General features: G+C 52.0%; 1 long non-coding RNA gene across 2 annotated transcripts in view; it reads right to left on the bottom strand.

The window, feature by feature from the left end:
* LOC132687391 (uncharacterized) overlaps positions 1 to 8,283 on the bottom strand; it is a 428,413-nt gene extending 420,130 nt beyond the window's left edge. For both annotated transcript variants that reach the window (XR_013552214.2, XR_013552213.2), the window contains exon 1: positions 7,731 to 8,283. This is a non-coding gene — a long non-coding RNA (uncharacterized LOC132687391). The remainder of the gene's footprint in view (positions 1 to 7,730) is intronic.
* Between the last annotated feature and the right edge of the window lie 7,254 nt (positions 8,284 to 15,537).

Raw genomic sequence — 15,537 nt, forward strand, 5'->3', positions numbered from 1 at the left:
AAAAATAAATAAAGATTAAAAAAATTTTTTTAAAGATTCTCTCTTTCTCTCCCCCTCTGCCCCACTCCCTAACTCATGTTTTCTCTCTCTAAAATAATAAGAAAAAGAATATCAGAATGAAAAAAAATTAAATGAAATAGAACTACATTCATTATGGCTCCAGGGACACAAAGTCACCTTCCTTCTGCCGCATGGGGGAAGGTGCAGAGGCTGGGAGAGACAAATTTGGGGAACAGTCGGTCCCCAGTCCACTAACATCACTTACTGCAAACGCCTAACCCTCTCGAGGCTGGATGCACACCTGGGATGTCCAATGACCAACCAGAACAGACTGAGCTCTCGGGACTCACACACAGCTTCAGGAAGCAAACCCTAACAGGGAGCTGGTCACCCTGACCCAGCTACTAACCAGGGCTCTCCGCGGGAGCTGCGACAGGAATCTGACATGGCACCCACGTGCTCAGAAAGACATTTCTTCAGCCATGTGACCGTGCAGAAGAGTTCCACAGAAGAAGAATTAAATTTTTTTTTCAAGATAAAAAAAACAAAACAAAACCCCACAGCCAGCAAACTTCACATACGAAATGTGACCATGGAGGATAGAGTTCCCCCTAGAGTGCTCTCCAGTGGCAATGCCAATCTCCATTTTCTTCTAGAAAAATGGGGATGACACCTGACCATTTCACCAGGTTGGGGCTGGTACCAGATGGGATATGGACACAGAATCGCTTGAACAACTCCGGTGCAAATAATCAGGACCTAAGAACTCACTAGATCACCAGACCTTTTAATTTACCAAGAATAGATGCAGCTTGGCTGGGAGCTGACGGCTGCCTGCCCACGGCTGCTCTTTATTCCCATCACTTCGCTCCCAGTGAAGATTCTTCCTCCGAGGTAAAAGGAGATCCGCGGGCACGCTGAGTGTAAACCGGGGTGGAGGGGGGGAAATATCTAACCATCCCGGTCAATCTGCCTTTAAAATTAAAGTGCCGCTTCACACCCAATGGGATTGGCTATTACCAAAAAACAAAAACATTTTGGCAAGGATGTGGAAAAACTGGAACCCTTCTGCCTTGCCGGTAGGAATGTAAATTCTGCAGCTGCTGTGGAAAACAGTCTGGTGGTACCTCAAAAACAATAAATAAATAAATAAAAATCACACACGAAATGACCCTGGGATCCAGCAGTCCTCCTCCTGGGCATACCCACAAAAGAGCTGAGAGCAGGACCTCGAACAGCTTTCCGCACACTCAGGTTCAAAAGCAGCATTAGCCACCATAGCCAAGAGGTAGCCACAAGCCTAGTGGCCACCGACGGACGGACGAATAAACAAAACGTGGCCTCCACGTACGGCGGAAAATTATTCAGCCTTAAAAGGGAAAAGAATTCTGACACCTGTTACGACACGGGGGAGCCTCGAGGACATTATGCTCAGTGACGGAAGGCAGACACAGAAGGACACACATTCTATGATTATACTTACATGAAGTCCCTATTGATAGAGACAGAAAGCAGAACGGTGGCTGCCAGGGGCCGAGCGGGGGCAGGACAGGGAGCTCGTGTTTAAAGGGCACAGAGTTTCAGTTGGGGACGCTGACAAAGTTCTGGAGACGGATGGTGGGAAGATGGAAAGGCAGTGTGAATGAGGCGCATGCCCATACCGAAAGGGTAAAACTTGTTTAGTTGGCCACAGGAGAGGAACCCGTGGGGTTGTAGCAGTGTCTGAGGAAGCATCCAGCGGGCACTTACTACCTGCAGAAGTTAAGAGAGAGGGAGCCTTACTGGCAAACGATTGGCAACACGTCCACAACGAGGGAAAGGGAACAGTCCATTGGAGGCTCAAAAAGCATGCACTGGGGCACCTGCGTGTCTCAGTTAAGTGTCGAACTTCAGCTCAGGCTGTGGCCTCGTGGTCTGCGAGGTCAAGCCCCACACTGGAATCCACACAGACCATGCTGCGCCTGCTTGGGATTCTCTCTGCGCACGCTTGCTCACGCGTGCGCTCTCTCTCTCTCAAAATAAATAAACTTAAAAAAAAAAAAAAAAAAAGCCTGCACCGACATGGCTAACACATTACCAGATGGACGGCGGGGCAGCAGAGATGGTCTGCCCTGTCCTGTCCCCCTCAGGCTTCTCCGTCCAGTCAAAGGAAAGCAATGGCAATTCTGAAGTGAGACCACATCACTTTTTAGGAAAGGAAATGGGTCAGAAAACCACTAAAATCAGACCCTTGTAAGGGGCATTTTCCAAAGGATGGTGGGATGGTGGGGGAGGGGGTGTTGTGCTCACAGAGCACAACAAGGATGTGGAAAACAGTCTGGTGGTGCCTCAAAAAAAATAAAGAAAAAGAATATCAGAATGAAAAAATTAAATGAAGTAGAACTACATTCATTATGGCTCCAGGGACACAAAGTCCCTGGAGGGGAGAGACTGAAGGTCTGACTGATTTCTGGAAACCCAGAACTCTATCCTTCGCCCCAGTGCAGCCTCTTCCGCCTGAACCAACGACAGAAAGCACCTGGTTTCAAGGCTTCTATGTGAAAACCTGTACCAACAAATCAAATGCGGGAGTAGGCGATGATTCACATCACAGAAAGAATGCTTTGACAGAAACTAGCCTTTTCAGCATTCCACCGCTTGGATGTTCCCTCCAGGCCTTTCGCGGGTCATGTGATCAACCGAGATTGGTTTTGTATAGACATTTTTTCGGGCACAAACATGGTCTGCAGAGTGAGCGATTTTGAACAGGGTGTCTTTTTGGCCGACGGCATAGTTCGAAGCGAGCGCCTTCGTCCAGGACCATTGTCTTCCTCGCATAAAGTGAGCTGGGTGCACGTACCCCGTGACGAAGGGGGTGCTCCCTTGCCGTGGAGGACACCAACCAGCTCCACGGTGATCGTGGACATAGCCTAGGATGACGCTGTCCAGAAACGGAAGTGACAGTGGTCTGCGTAGGCACAACAAAGTACCGGGAAACTGCCTATCACCAGGCACCTTCTTCCAAGCACCCGGGGAACTCACAGACCCGGGCGGGTGGTGGGGGGAGAACCTGCAGATCTAATTTGTTCCCAAAGCCCAGAACTGAAGATCCTCTGTCATTCACCCAAAGGCAGCCACTTCTGTCCTAACCAAGGATAAAGGATACCTGATTTCAAGACTTTACGTTTCGAAACCAACAAACTAAGTTAAGTGCATGTGGAGGCCCAGACCAGGTGGAGGTAAGCCTGGAAGGCTTCCTGGAGGAAGAAAAAAGAGAGAGAGAGAGAGAGAGCGAGCGCGCGCGCAGCTTTGTGCCTGGTAAGTTTCAGAGGGAAAAAAACTCAGTTCGGGCTTTTGCTGGCCAAGACATCAGTCAACTCTCTGATTCTTAAAGGTATCCATCTGTCCTGGAATGGCGAGGCCTCAGAGCCCTCCCCTGCCCCCACCTGCACAGAAACCGAACCGTTAAGGTCGGGGAGGGCAGGATGGCTGCTATCAGTACTCCTTTTTAACAAGGTCTCCAAGCGATCCGTTCTCAGGCAAACCACAACCTGAGGGACCGCGGTGGAGTAGCGCTAAGTGAACGGCCTTAACTGGGAAGAGCAGAGGCTCTGGAGGGAGGGCCCGTGAGGAGTCACTGAGGAGACAGAGAAGCCAGGTGTAGACAGAAGGGCTGTTCCAGAGCTGGTTAGTCACAACATCCCCAACCCCTCTCCCACCAAGACTTCCCGTTATGCTCCTCGCTGGAGCTGCCCGGTTACAGAAAACGTCTGGGCCGGTGCAGGAGGGGAGACGGGGAGAGGGAGGGGAGAGGGAGGGGAGACGGGGAGAGGGAGGGGAGACGGGGAGAGGGAGGGGAGACGGGGAGAGGGAGAGGAAGGGTATCTTCCAGCTTACGAGATAGAAAAGGAAGGCCGGAAGCGCTTCAAAGAGGAAAAGAAAAACCCACTCTAGGCGACCATACCCTCACGGCAACACAGAAACTCCACCTGGACAACTGAAGTCTGTCGTGCTGAGATCCAAGCAACTCAAAACCTCCTTCTCCCAATAAACAGCACCTACGCTCTGTGCGGGCAGCCACCCCAAGCTGGAAGGGACAGCCCTCATTTGATGGCACACTGTTGGCAGAAGATTTAGGCTAACGTGGTCTCTGCTGCGGGGGCAGGAGCAGGGCCTGTTTCTCGGGCTTCCTCAGCTGTGAACTCAGATGTTCTCTTCTGCAAAGACACACGAGGGCCAGCCAGCCTGCATCTGCGTCAGCTGCGTCCCAAACCCCTTCGGGCTGGCTCTCCTCACCCCTGGCAGGAGAAAGAGGTCCCCGAAAGAAAAGGGGATCACTTCGTAAGCCCCGGACCGGCTGACAATTCCCTACATCCAGTCTGAGGCAAGAGCAGCCTTTACATGTGCCCGGATAACCAGAAAACACGGTCTCTGCCGGGCTTGCACGCTTGGCAGCCCCAGCACACCTGCTGCTGGGCCCGCGTGAGTCACCCACACAGGCACTGCACACTGCACTTGCCAGCCGCCGATTCGGTGCTCGGCAGCTCATTCTCACGCACACCGGATGTCATCTATCCACCTACCCCTTGGAAGACGTGTCGGGACAGATCAGGCTATAACCCAATTTTTACTAAACGACTCACTCCCAGTGGAGGGGTGGGGGGGAGGGGGAGGAAGGAGGGGGGCACAGAGGAGTTTCGGCCATTCACAGTCAGGTCTCCGGTCTCCTCTAGGCTCTGAAGGGTCTCAGCTGTTGTGCTGTCAACAGGGGGGGGGGGGGGGGGACGACACGGGGCAAGTTAACCTGGGGAAGAAGACGAAAGCAGTCCCCATTTAAAACCTTCTCCAGAATAAAGACGGTCTGCTGAAAGGAGCAAGGCCTAGTGTTCCCTCTCAGCGTCCATAGTTAACAATACTGCATTGTATACTTAAACATTTGCTAAGAGGGAAGATCTCTCCTTGAGTGTTCTTATCAACAAATTAATAATGATAATAAAGAGGGCGGGAGGAAACTTCTGTAGGCAATGGATGTTCGTGGCCTAGGTTGTGGTAAGGGTCTCAAGGTGTATACTTATTACCAAGCTCATCAAGTGATATCCATTAAATATGTACAGCTTTGTGTCTGTCAATCACACCTCGATAAAGTGGTTTAAAAGAAAGAAGAGGGTCTTCTGAATCCCTCTCCACTCCCACTCTTTTTACAAGACAGAATTTTCTGCAATGCAAGATCCTGAATGGGATCCTGGACCAGAAAAAGGACATTAGTGGGACAACTGGAGAAACGTGAATAAGGCCTGAAGGTGAGTTCAAAGTATCCTGTCAGTGTCAGCCCGCCGGCTTTGACCATAGCACTGTGGATATGTAAGATGTTAACATTTAGGGGAGCTGGGTAAAGGGTATAGGGGACCTCCATGTACTATTTTTGTGACTTTCCTATAAATACAGATTTCCATCCAAATCAAAAGTTAATTCTTTTTAAAAAGGACAGCATTTTTAATCCAGCTGCCTACTAAATCTTAGCTTGTGGCCTTGCTAAAATGATTTACATCATAGTCCTGCACACAAATTTTTAAGTTACTCTCATACCAGTGCTGGTCAACCCTGGGCTTCAGGAAACTCGAAATGAAACACTGCATTTACTCAGCAAGTGTCTTCCCAGCTCCTGTACTCTGGCTCCCAGTTGTGATATTATCTGATGGGGACATGGGGCTCTCTTCAAGCCCACCTTGGGAATGTCCACTGCAGCCATGACTCTGACTAAACGCAGACAGAGTGATTTCTGGGAATTCTCCAAAGGAGATCATCCAAAAAGTGGACACATCTTTACGTACAAATGATGCTCACTGATGCCTTAGTTCTTTTTTTTAATTTTTTAAGTGTTTATTTATTTCTGAGAGAGAGAGACAGAGCGCGAGCGGGGGAGGAGCAGAGAGAGAGAGGGAGACACAATCCAAAACAGGCTCCAGGCTCTGAGGTGTCAGCACAGAGCCCGACGTGGGGCTCGAACCCACGGACCGCAAGATCATGACCTGAGCCGAAGCCGGACGCTCAACCGGCTGAGCCACGCAGGCGCCCCACTGATGCCTTAGTTCTAAGGGTAAAAATCTACAAGTACCTTAGCGCCCAACAGTAGGGGAACTGTCAAGCAGATCGGGAGTTGACGCGGGCAGTGGAACATGGTCATCACGTGGGGACTGTTAAGTAAAACCGAGAGGGAAAAAAGCAGCGAACGAAGTTGTCTATGGTGCAAGATATCAGCAGTGAGCAAATACGTCAAGCTGCCAGCACTACTTGGAACTGGGTATTTTTTTTCCTGCTCTTTACACTTTTTTTGTAGTTTCCTAAAGAGAGAGAGTGCGCGGATTACTTCTAAGGTCAGAGTGAGCTGCCGTGGTGAAGCTACGAGTCAATCGTGGAGCAGTTTAACAGTCTCCCAGGGGCTGGCAGGGGGCGAGGGTGGGGAAGGGCCAAAAGAAAAGGTGCCACACCAACGTGGGCAGGTCCAGGGACCTGGGCACGGCCACAGGCACAGGCTCCTGGGGGGAGGGGGCAGTATTAACACATATTACCTCTTTCCCTCCGGCAACGCCTGGCCCTCCCTTCTTCCCCAAGCAGGTGCTCATGGAGGCATGGCACCCTGAGAACATACCAAGGGAGACCCCTGACAGCTTCCAGAAATTATCTGCGCAGGAGGGACTTCTGGGTGGGAAATGGACCATCGCCAACAGGCTGCCAACAGGGTTGGGAGGAAGGAAGGGAGTCCCACATCTGGGAAAGCATCTCCAGGAAGCCATCTTGGGGGGGGGGGGGGGGCGGATGGTGTCCTGGAGTTGAGGACAAGTGGCAAGGAGGGAGAAGGTAAAGGAGGGACCCGGCTTTATCTGTACATCAAGGCGGAGTCGCTCAGTCATTCATTCAACAAACACGTATTCCGCGCCTACTCAGTGCAGTGACAGGCACGGAGTCGCCCCAAACAGCACAGACACAAAAGGACAGGGAGAGGAAGGAGCTGTGGATTCAGAGCGGTTAGCTCAGGACTCAAGACTAAGTGCCCCCGCCCCCCGCCACGCTGGCCCTGAAACCCCTTCCAGAAACAGATTGCGCTGGGGTGGGGGCGTACGGGGTAGGGGCGCGGGTGGACGCAGTGGACCGAAGTCCTGCCGTCTCCCACCTCTCCAGAAAGCCCTGCCCACACCACCCTGGCGTCCGCCTGACTCGGAGTTGGGGGGGGGGGGGGGGTGCTTGCAGCAAAGCCGCTCACCAAGGCACCGGCGACAGGGACATCCAGACACGCCCCAGCCCCCACCCCGCACGGCGAGAGGGGCTCGGCCCCGGCGCCACCGCCAGGCGCTGCGCCCCAGCCGCATTCTGGGTCGCCCGTGGGCAGAGGTCGGGAGCTCCCCGAGGCGGCACCGCTCCCGAAGTAACGGGCCCCGGAGGGCGACAAGGGAAAAGGTAAGGGCGAGGGGCCTTTTCCCCCGCGGAGGGTCTGTCCCGCGGGGCAGCCAGAGGCTTGGCGGCGCTGGGGGGCGGACGGCGACGACCCCGCACGCCCGGCACGAACGCTGACCACCGCGACCCGGCCAGTCGGCTCCGCCTGGAGGCAGAAGGACGGCCAAACGACCTCTGCGAAGATGTCAGTACAACGACAAAAATTTAGTCCAAGACCTTCAGAAAGCGTCGCGGGGTAGGGGGGCAGGGGGGAGACGAGTCCACTCAAACCCCCTCCCTCGAATCGCAGGGAAACTTACCTCCAGGTAAAGCGACCCGGCTGCCAGGTGGAATGAATCAATCCGAGGATGGAGACGAGGTCGTGGGTCTTCTGAGCCCGGCCGACACGCACCAAGTAATCCACGTTAGGGGTTCCACAGCCCCGCGCCCCATTTCCCACTTTCCATCCAAGGCCAAAGGGCCTGCAGCCCCGACCTCTGTGCTGGAGCCCCGCGGAGATGGAGGGACTTCGCCGCGGGGGTTCCCAAGCGGCAGCATCCCCCGGCCCCGCGGCGGGCGCTCCCCGCCTCCCGGCGCTCCGAGGGCACCCAGCCCGCACGCAGCTCCTCGCCTTTCCTCGCTGCGCATCGCCATCGCGAGCGCCGAGCTCCCCGCCGGGATCCCCTCCGCCAAGCCCGGGAAAGCGGCAGGGCAATTCCACTCTTGGCCTCGGGTTGGCAGGTCCGCGGGGCCCTGGCGGCGCAGGCTGGACGCCGCGGGGCAGGAGAGGCCGGGGGAGAGGCGCGGAGCCGCGGAGGCCAGCCCTGGTGGCCGCTTTCCCCGATGCCCAGGACCGCGCCGCGCGCCCTCGCTGCCCCTGCGCTCTGCCGGAGGCTGGGCCATTCCGCCCTTATATATGAGCCTCCCCGGGGCGGGGCGTAGGGAGGGGGCAGCCAGGGCGCCGCGCTGCTTCCTGGGAGGTGTAGTTCTCTTCACCCAGTCACAGCAAATGCAGAACAGCTGTGGGAATGGTTGGGGTCCACACGGAACAGCTGTGCTCCCTTGCACCCTTCCGTCTTAGGTAAGGCTGGGATTCCGGCCTCGCTCTCAACTCCGTTAGGTCTAGGCTGGTCTTTGTGCACAAGGTGGGTGACCTCAAGCACCTAAATGCCGCCCAGGATGACAAACCTCGGTAGCCCTGGAGTCAGACAAACCCAGCTAGGTTGCAGTCCCAGCCTGCGCGAACTAGCTGTGTGTGACCTTCACGGAGGAGTTCCCATGTACACCTTGGATACTTCATCCGACACAGAGGATACTGGTGACTGCTTCCATGGGGTTGTAGAGGGAGGCGACCACACTCGTTGCTGACCCGCCTGCACAGGGCGGCCTGATCTCCCCATCTCTAATTTCAACAACTATAATTTCCTTACACTTGTTAAGTGCTAAGCAAATTCAGTTTCAAGGCTCAACTTCTGCAAACCAAATGCCATCCGAGACGCTCCCAGATCAAATTCTGGAGCTGCCAGGCACTTAATCGCAGGCCTCTGTTTCTGCAGCTGCCTCCTCATTTATCTAACACCTGAGCACCTGCGCACACCGGAAGCACAAAGGTGGGAGTCCTCCCTCAAGAAGCTGACAGTCAGGTAAGAGGAGGATACAACACAGCGGTAACTGTGGGGATGTGCAAAGGGCCGTATGCAACAGGGGACCTAACTCCGCTCAGGGGCATGAGCCAAGGCATCTAGAGGGCTGGTCTCTGAGTGGAGTTTGGAAGGAATGGGTAGGAAGGAGCCAAAGAGACGCACAAAACACAAACGACAAAGGCAGGCAGAGAGCTGGCCATGTGGAGGACACCATGAGGGTCAAGAAGAAAGAAGGCAGGGGCACCTGGGTGGCTCTGTCGGTTAAGCGCCTGAATTCAGCTCAGGTCATGATCTCACGGTCTGTGAGTTTGAGTCCCGCCTCTGGCTGTGTGCTGACAGCTCGGAGCCTGGAGCCTGCTTCGGATTCTGTGCCTCCCTCTCTCTCTGCTCCTCCCCCACTTGTGCTCTCTCTCTCTCTCTCTCTCTCTCTCTCTCTCTCTCAAAAACAAACATTAAAAATTTTTTGAAAGAAAAAAAAGGAAAGGGGAACTCACTGAAGAGGAGGGGAAGGGACTTGTACTAATTTCCTAGAGCTGCTGTACAAACTGGCTGGCTTAGAGCAACAGGCACTTATCATTTCACAGTCCTGGAGAATATTTACAGACATGTGTATGTACACAGGTTCATATACACACAGAGATCTCCCGGCTCCCTCTGCTGTCTGTGGATGTAGAAACAATGGCACCCAGGTGGCAATGAGCATTGGATCCATGGTTTGTTTCTATCACGATTGCCCAATAAAAGGAACCAGGTTTCCTCAGAGAAATGGCCGATTTTAGGATTGGGGCAAGAAATATACAAGATGAGCCTGGAGCATCCTGTAGTGCCAGGAAGTAAGAAAGCATGTGCACGCGCACACACACACACACACACACACACCCCACAATGATGGGAGAACATCAAAGGGACACAGAAACCAACTGAACGTTGGTCCAAGTTGAAAACAATCTGAATAACAAAATAAGCCCAGTACTATTGGATTATAACCCAAAGTAAACCATAAATATTCATGAGTCCATACTGATACAATTGGATAACTGAATAAATAAATATACGAGGAAAAATAAACAAATCTGGGCAGAATTCCAAAAATGTACGTAGGTATTCTGTCCTCAAGGACGTAGAACCCTTAAGTGTAGGCTGCCTAGAGTGACTTCCTTTCAAGAGTAAAGGATAAAAGGGGGAGAGGTGGTTATAACCCCCTCATCATCTAGTTAAGAGAAAAATTCCAATGGTGGGACAGTCGACACAATATCTGACCGGTCCCCCTCAAAAATGTGAAGGTCAACAAAAACAGGGAAAATCTGAAAAGCTGTCACAGCCCAGAGGACGCTAAAGGGACACTCTGGCCCAGAAAAGGGATGTTAGGTCAAAACTAAGGAAATCTGGGGGTGCCTGGGTGGCTCAGTTGGTGAAGCGTCTGACTCTTGATCTCAGGTCAGGTCATGATCTCACAGTTCGTGAGATACCTCATCAGGCTCTGTGCTGACAGCATGGAGCCTGCTGGGGATTCTCTCTCTCCCTCTCTCTTTCTCTGCCCCTCCCCAGCTCACACTCTGTTCTGTCTCTCAAAATAAATAAACGTCAGGGGCGCCTGGGTGGCTCAGTCGGTTAAGCGGCCGACTTTGGCTCAGGTCATGAACTCGCAGTTCGTGAGTTCGAGCCCTGTGTCGGGCTCTGTGCCCTCAGCTCAGAGCCTGGAGCCTGTTTCAGATTCTGTGTCTCCCTCTCTCTGACCCTCCCCCGTTCATGCTCTGTCTCTCTCTGTCTCAAAAATAAATAAACGTTAAAAAAAATAATAATGAATAAATAAATAAACGTCAAAAAAAATTTACAAAAAAAAGAGTTTCTTGGCTACTCTTGGACCTCTGACTTTCCATATTAAATGTAGAACGGGTGTGAAATTTCAAGTAAATAAAAGTGAAAACTGGGGAGGAAATGTACCTCCAGAAGCCCCTCACTGCCCACAAAATGACATATAAACTCGATGGCCTGGCATCAGAGCCTTCCGCAGTCTGACTTTAACCCTGTTCTTCATCTGTATCTCCCACACTCACCAACAAATCCCCTTGAACTCCGAAAAAACTGGAATACTTGCTATTTGCAAGCACCCCAGACTTCTCCAGCCCTCACTGTGGCTGCTTGTGCCTCTTCTAGCCAGAACGCCCCCAGCCCTAGCTACAGAATGTCGGACTCGTCTTCTACCTAGCCTTCAAGGCCAACTCACACGCCACCTCTTCCAGGAAGTCCTCTTAAAAGCCCATGACCTGAGAGACCTCCATCCAACCTCCAAGCGCTTTGAGTCTTCTCTAGACCAAGTTTCTGCAGGCCATGCATTTATCTCCTGTTTATCAGGATCCTCCTGTCTGCTTTGCTGGGGGAAGGGCACATAGTAGACTCTTACTGGGGTTCTTACAGCCAGTTGCACACCTGCTTTTACGGGTAGCACCTGTGCCAATGCCATAGACGTGGACGTTTCCTGAGACCTTGCTATGTGCCAGGCACTGTCCCGAATGTTTGTGACATATCGTGTCATATGAGTTCCCAAGGTGTCAGCAGCAGGTGTTGTATTAACCACTTGTCAGAGGCAAAATCGAAGCTGGGAGCAGTTAGGCGACTCGGTTCATGTCACAGAGCAAACAAATAGCAGAGTCAGGGCTCAGAAACATCCCCAGCTCCTCCACAGTTCCAGATGGTGTGTCTGTCTATACATTTCCCTGCAGCATGGGCTGATCCTCTCACTCTGGTACCCACCGCCCTGGGGTTCATTCCAGGAACAGCAGGTGCTCTGTACAAGCTGCTGTGAGAGTGGCTGAATAAGTAGGAAGCACCCAGCGCGACCTTGACAATTACAGGCGCTCCATAAATGTTAGCCATTCGGGAGTCCACCTGTCCTCCTGTCCTTCCTTCTGCCCCTTCCCTGCCCTGCCCACACTCTTCCATCACCCATTCTACTCTTCCCGGTTGAAAGGAGGCACTGCCTAAGGTCCTGGGGCTGATGGCGACCAGCCAGGTGGTGGATGTCAAACGGCCTGAGTGCAGGACACAGGGCCAGCGTGACGGTGGGACCTGGCTTGGGACAGAAGTGCTCAGAACCAGTCACCTTGTCTCCATCAATCAACATACATAAAACGTGGTAGCTGGGCACTGGTCTGCCGGTCATGCCTTTGGGAAAGTCTAAGCAGCACTGTTGCACCAGTTAAAAAGGAAACACCTATGGAAGAGAAGGTATGTTCTAAGGCAATAAAGCATCAAGCTAAATGCGAGCGGTCTGAGCCAGACTAGATCCTAGGCTCAAAGCCCAGCTTTGACATCACTGCCTAGTGCAGTGACTTGAGCAGGGTTCTGATGGATCTGTGCCTCAATGTCCTCATCTGTAGAATGGGGCTCATTCATTGGGTTGTTTCAAGGCACAAATGACTTAGTGCCTGGAAAACATCTGGGACGGTGACTGGCACAAAGCGATCGCTCGGTACCCACATGGGCAATACTAGGACCATTGGGAAGCTTCAATAAGATCCTATACATGAAAGGAGTCCCTAAAACACAACCTGAGTGTAACATAAGGAAACATTAGTGTCATCATGCTTGTTCCTACAACATGCAAATCCCGAAGAGGCACACAGATAAACAAGACATAATCCCAGAAAGTTAACAGTTGAGAACTGCACTGTCTCCTACAGTAAGCTACCAGCCCACGTGTGGCTCTTTAAACCGAAAAAGGGGGCGCCTGGGTGGCTCAGTCGGTTGGGCGGCCGACTTCGGCTCAGGTCATGATCTCGCGGTCCGTGAGTTCGAGCCCCGCATCGGGCTCTGTGCGGACAGCTCAGAGCCTGGAGCCTGTTTCAGATTCTGTGTCTCCCTCTCTCTGATCCTCCCCCGTTCATGCTCTGTCTCTCTCTGTCTCAAAAATAAATAAACGTTAAAAAAAAAAAAATTTTAAACTGAAAAAGTAATTAGAAGTAAATAGTTTAAAATTTAGTTCCTTACTTTCTCTAGTCACCTTTTTAAGTGCTTAGTAGCAACAGGTGGCTAGAGGCTAACGTACTGGGCAGCGCAGATATGGAACATTTCTGTCGCTGCCCAAGTTCTACTGCACAGAGCTACATCAGCATCAGGAGGCCACGCAGGAGGGCATCTCGAAATGCACACTCTCAGGCTGCACCCCCGGCCCCAGAAACTGCATCATCTGATGTACATTTAAACATTTGTTTTATTCTGCAAGTGGGTACAATCCTACATACATACACAATCCTACTTTAAAAATTAAAAGGCTTATGGGGTGCCTGGGTGGCTCAGTCAGTTGGGCGGCCGACTTCGGCTCAGGTCATGATCTCACGGTCTGTGAGTTCGAGCCCCACGTCGGACTCTGTGCCCTCAGCTCAGAGCCTGGAGCCTGTTTCAGATTCTGTGTCTCCCCCTCTCTGACCCTCCCCCGTTCATGCTCTGTCTCTCTCTGTCTCAAAAATAAATAAACATAAAAAAAAATTAAAAAAAAATTAAAAGGCTTGGACGGAGTGTTGATTTAAAATTTTTTTTAATGTTCATTTATTTTTGAGAGAGAGACAGAGTACCAGTGTGGGGCACGCAGAGAGAGAGAGAGAGAGAGAGAGAGAGAGAGAGAGAAACAGAATCCCAGCAGGCTCCAGGCTCTGAGCTGTTAGCACAGAGCCTGATGCAGGGCTCGAACTCGTGAACCGTGAGATCCTGACTGGAACCAAAGTCGGGAGATTCAACCGACTGAGCCCCCCAGGCGCCCCATGACAGAGTGTTGATTTTAAACAAATGGAATACCCTACCTCTCGATCCACAATATCCTTTCTCTTATTAGCAATATGATTTAGAGAGCCTTCATAAGTTGAGCAGTGCAAGGGAGACGGAGCATTTGGAAATAGTTTGACATGAAAGAAATTCAACAAAGTCCAAGACTGACCCAACGGCCCCCGTCTTGTGCACTGAGATCCCAGGACACTCATGGTGGCGGGTTAAAACACACAGATGAACTTGGTGCCGACACCTGAAGATATCAAAGCAGAGACTGCACAAGGGAAGAGCCAAAGGTACTGGGGCATGTTTGAGAAGTAGACAGGGCATATCTGTGGGCTCTAATTATGAAACCCAGCTTGCCGGTTTTTCTCTGCTTGGTTACAGAGATTAAAATAACTAAGAGACGCAAACTCAAGACAGATTTCAGAAAAAAAAAAAAATGCTATCATTAAATGGAAGGGAGTGCTCTAGAACCACCAGGAAGTGTCAGAAGGAATCAGCCAAGCCATTAGATTTCTGGAAAATTCCAAGTTTGTGTGCGGTCACATGTGCAACCACGCGAGGAGTCATCAGAGCCCACACCTCTCTCTCCAGGTCACAAGACTATCATTCTTTCCCTTTCTGCTTGGCAACACGCTCAGTTCTCAATAATAAATGATTCTGAAAAATTTCATCAAGCACTAATTAAATGGCAGGCTCCGTGCCAAGCACTTAAACATTTCAGACAGACAGTAACCTGAAAAAAATAGGAAAGAGGATCACTGCTGTCTTACAGATGAGACACAGGGCGACCTGCCTGGGGCCAAACAGCCTGGCCTGCCACCTGCTTACTTCCGTCCACCTGCCTTTATCGCACAGACTCAGCCCCTCCTCTGCCTGCAGGGAGCTTGTCCATGCCTTCTTAGTTTCCCAAAATCCTTCCTTCCCTAGGCTTCTGCAGTAACGTGCCAGGCGCTGGGGTCTGCACGGGTTACCCGCCCCACACTAAAGGGGGCACATGCCAGGCTCCAGGGCTGAGCTGCCCACTCGTCTCCCTCCTTGGGTGCCTTTTCCTCTTGCACCCAGTCCTGCCCACCAGGGAGTGTGGCTCGACTCCAGCTCTGTCTCCCACCTGCCTGCCAGATGTCTCCACCCCAGGCTGCCTAAGAACAAGCACCTTGACCCACGTACTGTTGCTGCCTCGCCCAACAGAGCCACGCCACCGGTGGGCGGTTCTAGCAAGTGACCGCCTCTGCCCCAGACAGCTGTGGTCCTGTTTTCTGTCTCCTGATGCTCCTGGGGACTGTTTAGCTCTCGTCAAGAGCATCTCCAAGGACGGCCCTCAAGCAATGAGGGAAGGAAGGAAGTCATTGCATAAACACTTCATCTTCACCCTGCCACTTGGCAGTTCTGAAGTTCACCCAGTTGCCCAGAGGGTCTCCAGTGAGATTCAGCCCTGGACGCCCTCGGCGTAACTTCTCATTAACCCACCATTTATATGATTGCCTGTTCTCCCTCCTAGTCACTCTCCCCTCGTCCTCTGCTGGTGCTGCTGAACGCAAACTCTCTGATCAATGACTTGCGGTACCCACGTTATGTGTCTGCTTTGAGAAGAATCCAAAATCAGACCCCATCCACAAACTGGTTTGCATTTCTGGATTCTTTATTTATGCTCATGATTTTCTAGGTCTCTCGGACATCAGGGCTGAACTCGCAAATCCTTTTTTTTTTTTTTTTT

The sequence above is a fragment of the Panthera onca genome, chromosome E1, assembly GCF_046562875.1.
Source record: "Panthera onca isolate mPanOnc1 chromosome E1, mPanOnc1 haplotype 2, whole genome shotgun sequence".
Taxonomy (NCBI): Eukaryota; Metazoa; Chordata; class Mammalia; order Carnivora; family Felidae; genus Panthera; species Panthera onca.